Here is a 13,287-nt window from a genome sequence, read left to right on the forward strand (position 1 = left end):
ATTGTATATATTTACCATATTGCAGTGTACATTTCTACCTCTGATTAAGATACTTATATAATGATTGTGTATTGATATATATTTGCCTACTGCAATGTATATTTGTACATTGTTTATATTTGGAGGTCATTGTCCTCATTTGTTTCACAGTCGTTTATTGTCTTAGTCTTTAAGTTAGATAGATATTGAGAATTATATAGACTAATAGTCATCTAAGTTTGTCATTTATAATAGACTAATCAGGTTCTTTAGATATATAGAGATTATACTCAGTATAGATAGATAATCTTCAACTTCTTCAAAGAGCTGTAGAAAATGGCCTTTAATCTAACTCAGAGTTTTGTGGTAGTGCGACACAATTGCTCCTGGCAACACCACTCTTTTCCCGAGAGAATGTTGAGCACCAAAGACACTCCACCTGGAGCCTTTCTTTTTGGCAGAACTCCCGTTTGGGCAAAGAAATGCCCATACCTCAACAACTGACAAAGATACAGAGCATGCATCAATGGATAAAACAGGACTGTCATATCCTGCCAAGACAGGGTAAGATAGTTTTGAAAAGTTGCTTGCCTTAGAAAATGGTATGTCAGTTATGTTAGGCCTTAGCCAAAGTTGGTTGCTTCAACGCTGCTAATGTGACTTTGGGTGATTGCCCAGGTAGCTAGTTGTCTCTGTAATTTGTTGCATGTTTTGGAAGTTGTTCTACTGAACTTCCTAATTACCCAGGTAACATTATTTCCCTTCTCAGATCTTCGATGGGGTTGAAGACTATATAAATGTAGTTACTTTCTCTCATGACTTGGCCAAGTTATTTATTATACAAGACCTAAGCTAGTTAGAATAGGATATTTGTACTTATTGTATATAATTTCATAGTAGGTTTAGAACTCTCTTATTTAAACAAAAGGGGGAGGTGTTGCGGGAGGTCCTCCCACTCCTCCAGCCTATCACCGCTGAGGTACCAGCCCACTGGGGCGTGGTTTCTCTCCCTTTAAAAAAGCGGCCACTTCCCTCTTCTCTCTCTCTTCACTTCCTGCTCCGCCTGCGACTAGACTCCTTTTCCTGGTTGCGTAGAGGGCTGTTGCCTGGGACAGTGAACTGTAAGTTTTTTTCCCCTTTAAATAAATACCACCCTAATAATCATAACCCCGAATTGGTGTGGCATTGTTTGTGACTTACGCCTTCAGTGTTCCATACAGATATCTGCAGTGAATTTTTCACATTTTCAGATCATCACAGAGAAATCGTAGTAAGGGTTATGGTACCCTTGGTGATGGTGATTTTGATATGTAGCTGAGAAAGAGAAAGTTTCCCTTTAGGATGAAAGGAGTTGTCAAGGAAAATGCACAATTCAACCTCCAGTCCTCAACCAGCAATTGTAATATGAAACTGTTGAAGGCATTTCTAGGTCTCATTTGATAACCAAACTTACAGCAAGATCACTCACTTTGGTAGGATATCAGTTAATTTGTTAAATTTATAGCTATCAAGTAATAATAAAGTACAATTTGCTTGCCTTCTTATGGGCTTGAATGAAGGTCTGAATTTTCTGTTTTAATTATATTTCAGATTTTACTTGTTACTATATATATGTATACATATACATATTCACACATTTGTACATATGTGCTGCAAACATAAATTAATTTTTAAATGAAGTCTTACATACAGTATATGCACATATATATGTAAAGATAATGCTTCAAATAATACTAAATAATTATAAGTGGTGTCAGCATATGTCAAATGTTTAGACATTATAATTTGCTGTCTCATGAAATTAAAGAAAACAAGTGAATCAATAAAAGTCAAACAGAAAGTCATAGAAAGCTGATCTATCTCAGTGACATCAATATTAGAAGCTGACAAATATATCTCCAAAACACTAATATAAATACAACTCAATTCATCATCTGTTGACCCATAATGGATTGGTGCCCATTTCTGAACAACTGCCAGGTGGCACAATGTTATTTGATGTGTACTGGACTGAAAGAGATGGGAACAGGTTGCTTATCATTTCAATGTAGTTCACAGGTCAGAGAGAATAATTGTGAGTCTGAATAATATATTACTTTTTGAGTCTTCTTCACCTTTTGTTTTGTATTATCAAGTTAGGGTCTCATTTTGCAGCCCAGGCTGGCCTTAAACTCATGGTACTCCATCAACATCAGCCTTCTGAAGTTGAATTACATAAGTGAGCCATCATGCCCAGATGTTGATGGGAACTTTGATGAAACTGTTTGCTAAACATTATTTTTGTGTTTTTTAGTATTTAATAACTTCATACAAAACTAAATCTGTTTAATCATTCAGTAAATTTTTGGCCAAACTAGCACTGATTCTACTTAAATGAACTTCCTTAGTTTAGGGATCATTATAATGATAACATTTAACAAAAAAAATATTTAGAATGACCAAGACATTGTCTATACAGGTTCCTCTCAGCTTATAATGATTGAAGTTATATCTCAAAAATATTATTGTAAATATAGAACACAGTTACTTAAAAATGCATTTGAGAAACTCAACCTATATAATACTATTGCTTAGTTGACATTATTACATATATTAGTTTACAGTAGTAAAAATTTGCTGTAAAGCATATTTTTGATAAAATATTGAATACACAATGTAGCTAATTGAATACTGAAAGTGAATAAATAGAATTATTGCATGAATACATGTTTATACCATTATGAAGTAGAAAACCCTTAACTCAAACCATCATAAGTCATGGTAAGTCAGGGATCATTTGTAATGAAAGCTGCTTATATTATACTTCCTGTGTCCACATCAGTGTATTACCATCTCACATACTCTTTTTTCAATGAGAGATTAATGCTTGCACATTGGAGATACAGTCTATGTTCCATCCTCTTAAATATGGCAAAAGCGATTTAACTATCATTTCAACTGAGTTAAACAACTGAGTTAAACATTAACAGAACTCACAATAAATAACAGGGGAAAATTGGAAAACCCAAAACCTATCCTCTTCTCTTTCTCCTTCTCTGTGTCTCTCTGTCTCTCTCTGTCTGTCTGTCTGTCTGTCTGTCTCTGTCTCTGTCTCTGTCTCTGTCTCTCTCTCTCTCTCTCTCTCTCTCTCTCCCCCTCTCTCCCTTTCTCTATTACTCTCTCTCCCACTCCTTTAGGATGATTTAGGGTGAAACCAGCTACCACACTATAAGAAACAACCTAGAGACACCGAAAGCCTTGCTGATAAAACCATTAAATACTGGATGTAGGACTCACCTCCCAGCCTGGAGTCACATTGGTTCTACTGAGCAGAGGCAACGTATTGTGAGCTGTGCAGAGATTATAGGCCATGACCCACTTCAGTGTTGTTTTAGCCGGTTAAATTTTGAGTGGGTATTCTAGGAACTACTAGCAAATAAACAATTGGTCACCTGGTATTGGTTATGGGTCAAGGTAAGCAGAATCTAAACGTATAAAACTAGCTTTGCTTACCAGGCAGTAGTTGGAAGGACCTAAAGGAACTCTAATAACCCCACTGTGGACTTTTGGTGACAAATTAAAGAGAAAAAAATGAGGAGAATCTCAGAAAAGGAAAGAGAATCCATTAATTGACCTATGGAAATCTAGTAACGAGTTAGCTGTTTGATGAGGCAAGTAGAAAATGAGCCAAATAAAATGACTGGTTGCATTAGAGAATTATGGGCAAATGGTTGAAGGTCCCTTGGTTCCTTAGCACATTTATAATGTAATGTGAGAGAAACTGGAGAAATAATTGTTAAATACAAAGGAGTCAGGTTGTGCCAGTGTTGAAATAAAACTTTGTCATTGTTGAGTGCCAAGTTCCAAAGTTCAAGAAAGACCTAAGAGACAAATTCTACACAGAAGATAACATGCCCCAGGCCCTTAGACTGTCTCAGAGAGGCACTCAATCAGAGAAAAAGCCTCCCAGGGCTTTTCCAGACAAGAAACTGCTTTGTAAGCACCAAGCTCCAAAGCTGACTGAGACAGAAAGTCTAAAACAGAGAAAAACTTTTCTTAAATAGATCCACACATGTGCCTATTTGTCTGTTACAGTGGATTATCAATTGATTCATGGAGAGTTTATAAGATGTAAAAAGAAATGAAGACAATGACTGAGGAAATAAGGACAATGCAAAATGTAAATGAGCCTTTGAATTTCCAAATTAGTAGTTTTGAAAACAATTTGGGAAAAAAAATGCAACTACAAAGGTCACATATGACTTGCAGGATAAAATTGAGGCTAATATACAGGGCTGAAGATGCAATAACGTAGAGCCATTTCAGGCAGCAGGCTATTTCTATTTCCAAAACCTCCATTCTAACATTGTCTCCTGGTTTTCTGAATTATCAGAGAATGGAGCTATTGCCTACTTTGCAGTTTTCTCATCTTTGTATAGGAAGAGTCATAGCTAACAGATACATTTTCTACTATTGAGTATTCAGTAGACATGTTGACATATCTTTTCTCTCAATTCATAAGCAGTAAGACTTCAAGAAATTCTTTATTCCTTGAGAGACTTTACCTAAGGTGCCCTTGTTAACCACCAGAAATGATTCAATTACTTAGAACCTGCATCTTTAACAATTCTTTAAAAAATATTGGCATAATTACCAAGAACCTGCGATGGGGTAGATCATATGCCCCAATGGAAACCTACTTCTGTTGGCAGAGGCTATTCCCAGCTGCTCAGTCCCAAAATAATCATACAGAAATAATATTAATTGCAATATTGTTTGGCCAATAGTTTAAATGTATTTTTAACTAGCTCTTATATCCTAAACTAACCCATCTCCATTAATCTGTGCATCACCACAAGGTTGTGGCTTACTAGCAAAGTTCAGCAGGCTGTGGCAAAGGCATCTGTTTCCTGTGGCAGCTACATGGCTTCTCCCTGACTCTGCCTACTCTCTCTCTACATCTCTGCTTTGATTTATTGCCTGGCTTTACTCTGTTAAGCCATTGCCTGAAAACAGCTTTATTCATTAACCAATAAAAGCGACACATACACAGAAAGATTTTCCATACCATTTCCCCTTTTCTGTTTAAATAAAAGGAAGGTTTTAACTTTAACAGAGCAAGATTACCAGCAAACAGAGCCCATCTGAAAAAGAAAGGATTTAGCTGGCACACACTGGTGCGCCAATCTGTTAGCAAAGACTGTTAGTTCATTCCTGGCTACTCAGACCCAAAATAATCACACAGAAACTATATTACTTAATACACTGTTTGGTCAATAACCTATGCATATTGATAGCTAACTCTTTTATCTTAAATTTCCATTATTTTATATTTTACTATGAGGCTTGTGATTTACTGGTAAATTTCCAGGGCATGTCTGTCTTCTCTGGCAGCTACATGGCATCTCCCTGACTTTGCCTACTTTCTCCTAGCATTCTGCTTAGTTTTTCCACCTGCCTCTAGTCTGCCCTGCTATAGGACCAACACAGCTTTATTCATTAACAAAACACATTCACAGCATACAGAGGGGAATCCCACATCATACTTCTATTATTCTGCTCAAGGAACACAGTAATAACATGACTCCCAATGACATATTACTATCCACATGGAAGAAAATTCTATCAGTAGATGACAATTAGCAAAGAGATACATAACAGTACAATGTGCAGAGAGTGAGAGATTTTGGAGCACTCACTACTAAATGGGATATCGTTATCAAATCCCTCATCTCAATGTTCAGGGATCTATGTGAAAGAGGAGGTGGAATGATTATAAGAGCCAGAGGTAGTGGATGACTAAGAAAATTATCTTCCAGTCACAATAAGACATATTTACATATAAGACTGTGATAACATGAACAAGATCTGCACAGGTAGAAGACAGACAGAATCCCAGCAGTGATATGGGACATCAGCGTAAAGTCCTTCACCTACCCAAGAAGCTGTCTGTAAGCCATTTCTGCTGGGGAGTTGAACATAAGTTTTCTCTACTGAAATGCCATTGTGTATCTTTACAATCCAAGAAATGCTCTATGTTCAACACAGAACATACTCCATGTGATTTTGTGCACTTTCTGTTTAATTAATTTATTTTGTTTTATTGTTTTTTGTTGTCTGTTTTGATTTTCACATTTCTTGTTGTTTTATCTTTTCTTTTTTGTGTGAAAGAGAAAAAACATGACATTGGGTGATTCAAGAGATTGGAAGGATCATGGAAAAGTTTGAGGAGGTTAGAATATGATTAAACTATATTGTATGGAAAATGTAATAACATTTAGTATGTAATTAAAGTGTGAAGTGATGGGTTTCTTCCTCATCTAGTTAGAATCATTAAGAAAGATAATAACAAGTGTGGGTAAAATGTAGGGATGAAAGAAATTCTTACACATGGCTTGTGAAACCAGAACTGTATGCACATCATTCCAAAGCACTGGATTTCATTCGCCCAGAGGCTCAAGATCTGTGCTCTGTTTAAGAAGACACAGGGATCCATGCACATGCCTACACCTGAGTGCACACATGCTGCATATGAGCACACTGTCACAGACAAACACATGCTTATAGGTAATGTTCCTATCAATCCATATCTTTTCAGTACCATCGACCACAGCCCAATAAAGCCTTTCACTCCAGGAAACAACTTCAGAAATGTCTTTCTGTGTATTTCTACTTGTAGAGTCTACTCTCAAGTTCCAGCTTTACTATATATTTCTCTCTCTCTCTCTCTCTCTCTCTCTCTCTCTCTCTCTCTCGTGTGTGTAACCTAATGGTTAGAGGTTAGTCCCTAGTTGTGCTCCTCAGGGTGCTTTCTTCTTTATTTCTTCAGACATACACTCGCATTGATCTGTAACCTGCCTACAGAACTAGGCTGACTGGCTTGTGTCTCTTCTTGACCAGCACCAGAATTACAGACACATATCCACATGCTGAGATTCTTTTTTTATAATTCTGAGAATTGAACTTAGGTCCTTAATCTTGTTTCACATGCTCTGTACTGATGAGGTAACTCCTTAGACCCTGCACATTAACATAATTTAGAAAATCTGGTGTTAAAGCCCAATCAGAACCACTGATAAAAAAAAATGTGTACCATTTGGACTCATTCTAGTTTTGCAACAGAGATCCCCTTTAGGGTCAGTATTGATGTGCTTTTAATTGAACTGCTAATGTTTGCTTCCTTGTCTTTCAGCTCTTAACCTCTGCTCACTTTTCAACTTCTCTGTGTCTTTCAATTACAATTAATGTATATCAGCATTCTTATGTGTTTTGTTTTGTTTTGTTTTAGTTATATATAGTTTAGGTTCAGTGGTTCAACTGGGGTTTACTGAAGCATTCTACTACTGTCAAAACAACAGGCAACTTCCTGTCCTTCCTGATTGTGAAACCACCACACAGTAAACTCTTCATTGTAACAATGTCTTCTTGTAATGGACAATTTCTTCAATTTTTTCTGGACACAAAAACTAGTGACTCCTAACATACAATGAAATTTTGATCTATGAAGTGTTTTGTTCTCATTTTTTATTGCTACCTTTAACATACAAAAGAAACTATTTTTCTTTTTCTTCTAAAGACTGCTTATTTCCTTCTTTGTATAATTTTCATTTAATAAATTTAAAATATACTTATTGTCTTGGCAAACACTTCTTTGATTACTGATAAAAGTGAAATTATCTTCATTGTTTTATTATAATGTTTATAATTTATACTATTTATGTTATGCATTGCCTCTTTTTTTCACTTATTTCTTTTTCTTACTAAAAATGATAGAACCATCCCCCAGTGAAGCTTGTGTTTAAAACCAAGATCACCAGACTTTAAGAAAGTCATGTGCCAATTCTTATCATCCTTAAAACTCATCGAGATGTGGTCTCTTAAGGTCATAATGCTATACATGTGTAAGTATATACACAAGAATAATCCTAGGGGTGCAGCTGGGTGATAGTGTGCTTGGCTAGCGTGCACATGTTCTAGTCCAATGAAAAAAATTCTTGGTGAGAATAGCACCATCCTTATTTGGTTTCTGGTGTTTACAGGAGGAATTCCCTTGCTTTACTGTTAACTGTTGCCTTAAATAGTAATTTTTAGTAGATGCCAACTTTCAGAGTTTTATAATAATATCAGGACGCTTTTTGTTTTTTTTTTTCTTGAAATCAGTTTTTTTTTTGTTTTGTTCTCCTTCATTGACACACTGATCTGATGTTCTGTGACAGTAAAGCCCGTGATATTTAATGAAAGGGGTGGTTTCATGTAGACCAGTCTATGTTGTGGAGAGCTATGTGAACTTCTGATTCTCTTGCTTCAACTTTCAGAGTGCTGGGGTTACAGGTGCATACCACCATGCCTGTTTTATGTGGTACAATGGACCAAAGCCAGAGCCCTGTGAACTCTAGACAGGTACTCTAACAACTGTTTTACAACCCCAACTCAGTCATTGGCTTTTATTAAATAATTGAGGAATTCTAAATCTATAGACATTGATTTGTAGATTTCTGTGTGCATGCTGCTATTATAATTTGATATATGGCTTTTAGAATCTTCTCTGGCAAATTAAAGTGTTTTGTTTTATTCATTCTTGAGTATTAAATTGTGTTTTGTTGTGTGGAGATTTTCTGCTGCCGAGTCTTCGCAAGGGCTCATGTTTATCATTGGTGAGGCCTGAGGCCTTTTATGCCTCATCCCTTAATGCATTCCTCAGCTGCCTTGCATGTTCTCTGTTATCAGTTTTCACATGTTGCTTTGTAATGATGTTGCCATCTAGATTAATGTTTTGTGAACCTGATCTGTTCTATGAAGGGACAAATATAAATATGCCATCTGTTCTCTTTGTTTTCAATTAAGCATTTCTTTGGAAGTTCCTGTTTCATCTCCTTTCTTCCCTTTCACTTTTTTTCAGGTTTCGCTAGTTTTATTCTGATTTTGTTTTTGAATACCTTTCAAAGCACAAAATTTCATGGTCCTATACTTCATTTTAACCAGTTTCGTATCATTCTCATTATTTTTTTTTTTTTTTGATTTTTCGAGACAGGGTTTCTCCGTAGCTTTTGGTTCCTGTCCTGGAACTAGCTCTTGTAGACCAGGCTGGCCTCGAACTCACAGAGATCCGCCTGCCTCTGCCTCCCGAGTGCTGGGATTAAAGGCGTGCGCCACCACCGCCCAGCTCATTCTCATTATTATTATTACTACTATTTTAGTATTAGACATTAAACTCAAAGCCCTATATATGCAAGGCAAGCACTCTGCCATTGAGCTACATCTCCATGCCTTCATCATCCGTACTCTTAAAACAAGTGTAATGTTCGAATTAATTCTTTGAGAATTTCAAACAGGAATATAATTTATTTTATTTATCACATTCACTCTTTATATCGCCTCCTGCTCCCTCCTCAATGTTCTCCTCACCTCTCCCAAACAGTGTTTCCAACTTTATGTCCTCCCTTTCCCTCTATGTAACCTACTGAGTCCACTTTGGGTTTCTCACAATATTCTCACAGGTGTCGGGTCATCCACCAGAGGATGGCTTGCCCGACAGTGCACATATCCTTAAAGTTATTGCTCCACCCCCTGCCCCAGCAGCCATAAACTATCAATAAATTTTTAGGTAGTGGTGGAGTGGTGTAGAAAGTTCTTCTGTCTATTTGTTGCTTTTATTGGTTAATGAATAAATCTGTTTCAGCCAATGGCTTAGCAGAATAAAGAAAGGTGGGAGTTCTAAGCGGATAAAGGAGGAGAGGGTAGGCAGAGTCAGGGAGAAGCCATGTAGCCACCAGGGACAGATGCCTCTGCTGGAGACTGCAGAAACTTTATAGTAAGGCCACGGTCTCATGGTGATGCACAAATTAATGGAGATGGGTTAGTTTAGGATCTAAGGGCAAGTTAGAAATATGTTTAAACTATTGGCCAAACAGTATTGTAAATAATATGGTTTCTGTGTGATTATTTCAGAGCTTAGTAGCTGGGAACAAACTAATACCCTCCTGCCTGACAGTGGAACATTTGACACTCTCTCCCATTGTTAGCCAGCTTAATCTTATGGAGGCTACCAAGGTTGCTAAGAGGTCATGGGCACAGGAGTCCTGTTACGTTCTCAACATTGTTTCACTCTGGTTCTCAGTGACCTCTGCCTCTTACAGTCTCCTTCTCTTCCTGTTCTTAACCTTGTAAGTAGAAAATGTTATATATTGATGCCCCATTTCATCTGAACACTCCATAGGCCCTTATTCTCTGTATTCAAGACAGTTGTCAGTTTCTGCATTAACCATAACTGGGTGCATAGAGAAATGTCTCTGATGAGGTCTGAGAGCTTAGCCGGTCTCTGGTTGGAAAAATTCAAATTGAGTGGAAAGTTTAACATTGTGTCCATTTAACAAAACAAAACAAAACAAAACAAAACAAGAACAACAGTATCTTCACTCTAGGGTCCAAGAGCAACTTCTACACCATGTATTCTTAGCTAGTTTTATAGTCCCAGACATGGGTTTTCTCCCATTTTGAGTTGAGTCTTAAATCTACTCACAAGAAAGTTGGTTGGTTACTCCCTTAACCATTCATGCCACTATTGCACCCATAAACATCTTTCCAGGCTGGTAATTATTGTAGCTCATACTATTCATAACTGGGTATGACTACTGAAGACGTTTTTCCCCCATGCCCTTCCTAACACCTACCAGTACTATGAAAGCTAGTTTGTGGGGAAGAAGCTCCAGGTCCCTAGTAGCTTGATTTCTCCATATTCTGCGGCCAAAGTCTGTGGTGTCTTCATCAATAAGATCTTACTATCAAGTTCATGAAGACCACTAAGAGCAAAAGCAATCAGCTACATCTTCAGTATACCCCTGATCTAAGGAGAGTATTTCACACTGGGATTTTTATTTGACAAACTATCTTCTAGGATGGATACTATCTCTTATGTATGATAAGTACAATTAAACTTTTATTCACATGCACACACACTATATTATATATGTATATATGATACTTATAAAAATACAAGTTAACAAATAACCTTTCTCAACCCCTTTAGTGTCGGTTTTCTTCCCACACCTTTCTTCTCTGTCCTTGTATTCATCTCCTCACTAACGTCTTCATTTCCTTTTTCCCTTTGCCCTTCACGTCACTTGTGTTCTTCTTTCCTCTTGGCATTAGTATTTTTAAGCTCGATTCTTTTTATGTTCTTAAATATTTAAAATGTAATGTTATATATTATTATCAGAATTTTAACACAGTAAACTTACTTTTATTATTCAAGTTTTCTGTAACATTTAACTCTAAATGAGGAGCTATTATAGACTTCTTTGAGATGAGGCCTAATTTACTGATTGCCCATGTTGAATTAGGCCACCATTAAACATCTGTGATATAATTTTGAATGTGAAATTTTATTACAACTTGGAGGTTACATGAGTAAAATGTAGATACCAAGAAATACAGATATTAGTAAAGAACAAAGATAAGCCTTAAAAAGTGATCAATTCTGCAGAAATACCAAAAAGGACATGCAGAAAGGATACAACAAAATGTTAAGCAAATATTGAATATTGAAATCTATAATCTTCATTAAGACATTGCTCAAATGCTTGATTCTATTCTTTTGTGTCTTCCTTCTTTTCATTCTCTTCCACTCCTCATGTTAGACTACGTCAAAGTATTAGTTCTTCTCTTTCCTTTCTCTCCCTCCCCTTCTTTCATTCCTTATTCAGCTGGTTATCCCCTCTGTTTGTCCACACAATTGCAGGCTCAAAAACGTCTCACGCCTTGACTATCCATCTAGTGTTGGAGTCAGCCTAGAATAAAAGCATTCATATTTGGTTTCATGAGTGCAATTTTTTTTATTTATTGCAGCACATTTTATTCCAAAGTGGATCCATAATTAATAGGAATCGAATGAGAAATAATTTGGTTATCTCTTTTATTAAGAAACTGTCTTTTCTATTAGATTTTTTCACAGACAATAATATGTTTTGGCACCTTCAAGAAAGGAAAATAGATTGAAGCATTTTTCCATGTTAATTTGATCTAGGATCCTTTTGAGGGAATGCTTTTCAATATAACAGATTTTGAGAAGAGCTCATTCATACTACTGTGGTACTGGCGGTTTGGGATCCTGCCAGACTCAGAAATGGAGACACAAATTGACTTCGGAATTGGTCTACATGCATTGGAAACATTGTGGGATAAACTACAAGCAAATCAAAAGGTGTATTTATGTGTGTGTGTATGTGTGTACATGCATGTGTGTGTAGTACTATTTAAACTGTAGACTATATAGTTCTTTGCCATAGTATAAAACAAAATTGCCACAGTGAGCACAGTGAGATTTTTTTTTTTGTCTCACATATATAATGAATTACTACATAGAGAATGGCTACTGGAAGATTTAAGAGAGAATTATAATCTTTTTTAAAGCAGAAATATAACATAAAATGTAAAAATTACTGCAAGACTGGATTTTTATTTTTAACTTTGTGAGACCCATGATTTACCATTATAGGAACCAACCTCTATCTGAGCAGGTAAAATGTTTAATAAGCTGAATCACCTTCAGTTTGGATGTTACTGAAGAGAAACTGATAAGAGAATTTCTATGTTCTGTAAACATGGAAAATACTAGGACTGACTAAAGCTAGTAGAAACCAAGCCTGCGAAGACAAAGCAAATCTTCAGCCAGAGAATCTTTATTTCCAACTCAGAATATTATTAGACTATGTGATTTCATTATTTTGTGCTGATTTCAAATTTATAGATGATAATTCTTTATAACAATATTTTTAGCCTAGCATGAATAAATGTAACAAAACTTTTCAAATGTAGTCTAGTCATTATTTCATATTCGCTTATAGAATCTTAGCGAAGTTTCTTAGTGAATGCCAGCACTTTTCTTCATGACATGTCATAATCCTCCCACAGGTCTTCACGCTATTGACACAAGGACAATGCCAACTGCTAACCCATAGATTTTATTAACGTCTATCTTCCACTACAGTGAATTACATTCAGTTGTCATGAATCTTTAGTTTAAATGTGATGATCCCTCGTTTATTACTTGCCATAATGACCTTGCCACTGTCAACATGTGTTGGTCAGGTGGTTTGTAAAACCTCTGGTTTATGTTTTTTGATGTGCTTAGATCCACTAGACATTTTGGGGAAGAGCACCAAAGAGGTGATGGCATTTTGTGTCACATTATGATCAGAGGATGCAATGTCAATGTGACAGGCGATGTTAACCTTGATCACTGGGTAGAGATCATGTCTGCTTTGATTCTGTATTTTAAAGTGATAGTTTTTCCCTTTCCTGATTCTATTAAATGTGACTTATCACCTCCAG

Source organism: Microtus oregoni, unplaced genomic scaffold (genome assembly GCF_018167655.1).
Source record: "Microtus oregoni isolate MIOR12 unplaced genomic scaffold, Mior012 000013F_ref0000133, whole genome shotgun sequence".
NCBI classification, from domain to species: domain Eukaryota; kingdom Metazoa; phylum Chordata; class Mammalia; order Rodentia; family Cricetidae; genus Microtus; species Microtus oregoni.